This window comes from Frankliniella occidentalis, unplaced genomic scaffold (assembly GCF_000697945.3).
Source record: "Frankliniella occidentalis isolate FOCC.00 unplaced genomic scaffold, Focc_3.1 Scaffold1018, whole genome shotgun sequence".
Lineage (NCBI taxonomy): Eukaryota > Metazoa > Arthropoda > Insecta > Thysanoptera > Thripidae > Frankliniella > Frankliniella occidentalis.
In genome coordinates this window covers 13,602-17,644 of record NW_026268124.1, presented here as the reverse complement: position 1 = coordinate 17,644, position 4,043 = coordinate 13,602, and the positions used below count along the sequence as shown (strand labels likewise).

Below are 4,043 nucleotides of genomic sequence, written 5' to 3'. Positions count from 1 at the left end.
CCCCCACCCCGCTCTGTCGGCCGCTACCCTTTCCGGCGCCCCCGGCGGCCGCCCCCGCAGGCGCGGGAGTACCGATCACCCGGCTGGCCGCGGTAGCCGCGCTACCCGAAGTGCGGCGCGGCGAAGCGCGGTACTACCCACCCCTGCCGGTGTCCCCGTCGCCTCTCCTCGCGCCGCTGCACCGCACCTACCGCACCGGCCGCGCGTGCCATGCCAGCCGCCGATGGTGGATCGAAGGCAGGCCGACATGCCACCCGGGTGGGGCGGTTTAGTTATTAAATTACAGCATTCCAGGAGGGTGGATCGCCAGGGGGCAGACGACGAGGTTTACGCACGGGTAGGTGAGGTGGAACTTTCCAGGCAGCTTTCGACCCGTGCGTCGCAGCGGATTTTCACCGCTACGACATATTTGCAATCTGCCTAGGCAAAAGACGCGACATGAAACCAACCACACTACCCCTATACTAGGTGGAATCTGGATACCCCCGTTAGGTAACAGCATAATCTAAACAACAGAATGGAAACACCATCTTCAAAAATGAAGATCCGCGAAGCAATTCATACTTTTTGCCAACAAGGAGTCGAGGTTTGCGAACGGTCCCTTCCACGAACTTGGGGCATTATGCAACACTCGTTGCTTGCCCTGCACGGCGGTAACGACCCGAGAATTCCGGTCGATTTCCCTGCGGTCGGGGCGATACCAGCGATATACACTGGACGCTTTGGAGTTGGAGCAGAGCAGCAGTAAGAAACAGACGGCGCCCAGGGAGTTTTTCTGCTCGAGTAAACTATCCAGTTGAGATCGTAAATAGCTCGGCCTGCCTCCAACGCTCGCCCCGCCCTTGCGGAGAAGGAGCAGACCCCCCGCGCTGCCCGGCCAGCAGCCAGCAAGGCGGGCGCGCGCGTTGGGTTGCGCACCGAGCAGGCGGCGCGCGCGCGATCCTAACGGGAGTCGGAGCGGCGGACGAGCTGGTCGCGGCAGCGGCGGGACCGCCTGGGATGCGGAGCGGAAATGACAATGAATTCCGCGATACCGTTGGGTTATTTGTCTCCACTTCCATACGCCTGGAAAAGCGTGGGCGCGCGGCACGAAAAGTTGGTCATACGCGATGGTTCTCCAGTCTGTACCAAAGTGGCTGATTGGACCCCCACACACACGTCCTCCACCTCCGCAGCTGGACTGTACCGCAAGCACGCCTGCGGGTGGGTTGGGTTGTCTTCTCGCCTGGGCCGTAAGGCGCTATGATCACGGATGGTAGGCGGGCGGACCAAACTGATCGCACCGTCTGTCAAGGCAGTACACCACAGTGTTGTGGGTATGCCTACCCGGTCTGCCCGTTAGGCGCCATGACCCCTTGGGTATGCAAACCCGCAACACCGGGGAGTATTAGCCTTTATAACCGGTACATCGACGAATGTGGACGCCCCTGGTCATGTCTATGTCACCCGACCACCGCCGGGGTAGGGGTAAGGAGATGGCTGGGGGTGCGGTACAGCCCCCTCTGGCCTCATTGCAGAACTCGCCTTTGCCCGGCCCGTCCCAGCCATCGTGCAGTCGTAGGGCTTCCCTCGCTACTGGGTGACACCGTCACAGCCCAGAGGGCGAAGGGAAGCGAACAGAACAGAACTCACAGAGCTCAGGGCAGGGAGGGCGGGGCGTGTACCGACACCCACCGAACAGCAGGCTCGCCGCACGGCGTGGCGTGGCTCGATATGAGGGCTGCCGTTGTGCATGCGACTTTGCCAACGGCACTTCCATTTGCAATCAACCCGTCGCCCGCAACTCTTGGGGCTAACTGCTGCTGTGGCCCTTCTTAAAAAAATATCGCCCGTGGCCCAAAGTGATACTTGCTCGGTACTCTCAGCGGCCGCCCAGCGGTCCAGCGGCCGAGCCGAAGCCGAACCGAGTCACGGCTTCACGTAATGGTCGGGAACGGGCCGGAGTTCAAAGCTCCCCGCCGTGTGCTCCAGGGCCGGGCGTCGGCGGCCTGCCTCTGTCCCGCCTATTCTCCCCCACCCTACCCCCACCGCCGGGCGAAGCGAAGCGCCCAGCGGGAACCGTCGAGAGGTGAAGATCCGAACAACCGTTGAGCAGGTCATGATCAGGAACCTGACGCCCCGCCCCACCCGCCCCGCTTCGCCGCGCGTCCCCCGCGAGCTCCGCAGCACCCGGGCGGTGGTGGGCAGAGGGCGTGGTGCCGGTGCGGGGCGTAGCCGGCGTAGCCAGGACATCGCGAACTCCTGCCCGGACTGCCTCTCCGTCGGCTCAAACGCTGCGGGACTGCGGCCTGCCCTACTTCCCACTACTAGAGGAGCTGCATCCAGCACCGCTGGCCCGGCCCGGCCGGGGTCCGTGACTCACGGGCTGGCCGCGGCTGGCCGGGCGGCCCTCGAGGGGCCCTTGCCCCCCACGGCTGCCCCCGCGCCGTACTCGTGCTGCGCGGCTGCCTATCTGGCCGGAGCCACTTCCTTTCAATTCCGTTATTGCGGGCGCGAGCGGGCATCTTGACAGCTAATTCTCCCCGAGTGGAGAGCGTTCCTCGCCGACGACGGGACCGCTGTGAGCAGCGTTTGGGTCCCGGTGCGCCCGCCCAGAGAGAACAGAATCCTACAGTATGTGTTCCCCACCGCCGGTGGTGTGCGAGTGGTGCAATGGCTGCCCCGCCGGCGATCGACTCGTCGCGACGGCTGCGGCGGGCCGGACACGCTGCCAGGGTGCCGCCCGCCCCCCGACGTGACATGTCCCATCCGATGAGACGCGGCCGCGCGTCAATCGATGCAGAGCGTGGCGACGACTCGGGCCCGCGCGTTAAGATTTAATCGGAAAACTTAAGTGGAGAGGCGTTGCGCCCGCCACTCGGCCCGCCAGTCGGCCGCGCACGGGGGAGACTGCACCCTAGTGTAAGACGGCCTCGGCCGCGCTCGGGGTTCAACGGAACCTCAAGGCTAACTTAGATTTTGGAGCGGAGCGGAGGCGCGCTCGGGCCGGGGACCTATAGCGGGGCTTGATGGGCGTGCCGGGCCGGGCGTGGCCGGGCCGGGCCGCGCCCGGGAGGTGAGGACCCAGGGACAAAGGAGGCTCAACCAGAGTGCAGGGGGAGTGTGCACTGTAGTGGGTTAGGGCCTAGCTCAGCGCCTCCCGGCGAGGGCCTCGCCAGCCGCGCCCGGAGAATGGCACGTCACAAAGAAAACCGAGTTAGGATAACAACGCGCGATTTCCAGCTGTGGGGGGTGGGGGGTGGGGATTCCCCGCACGTTGAATCGTTTGCACGGTTGTGAGGGGCCGTCCAGAAGGTACGTCCGTCACTTGTCGTTTACGGAACTGCCAAGTTCAGCCTATGCAAGCAAGCAAGCTCTCATAGCGCCTAATGGGTAGGCAACATCTCGCTTGCAGTGCATGCATGTACTGCGGGGTGGCCTACCACGAGTCTTGCAGGCGCTGAGCTCCCGCAATTTACCAAATAAATCTCGAGAAAAATGGACGTACTATCTGGACAGTTCGTACGGGGACGTCGCAGAGAACACTTCGCACGCTATTCGACACGGTGCTAACACCGGCGGTGTAAATTAAGGCGTTATGGACCCTGGATAGCTATTGGGGCACACCTTTTCCTGAAAATTGCGTCTGCACACACACACACACACGCGCGCGCACACACACCACCTGCATATTTATCAAGCGGTGACAAGAAACACGCAGGTAACAACTAGCGCCGCGTGGAAGTCGTACTGGCGCTAGTTATTCTGTACCGCATGCGGGCGTGCGGGACGGCTGCCTACTTGCACGGCGCGAGCGTCAACGACAGCGACAGCTGCGAGTCGCAGCCTGCGACAGCAGAACGTACACGTGGGATTGTCATAAGTTTGTGCCGTCGACGCGCGGAGTTTCTGCGCAGGTTTTATTGAAGCATTTTGCGAAGCGTTACATCAGTCTAACCACAAATCACCGGGTGGTGGTGGGGTCCCGTTACCGTCGCCGCCTTCCCCGCCACGCCCCGCCACGCTGCCACTGACCACTGGCGCCGCTTTTTTTTTTTTTTTTT

The 4,043-nt window shown here is 62.9% G+C and overlaps 1 protein-coding gene across 1 annotated transcript in view; it reads left to right on the top strand.

The window, feature by feature from the left end:
• Positions 1 to 4,043, top strand: part of LOC113207358 (long-chain-fatty-acid--CoA ligase 5) — an 18,131-nt gene that overhangs the window by 905 nt on the left and 13,183 nt on the right. The gene's annotated exons all lie outside the window — the stretch shown is intronic.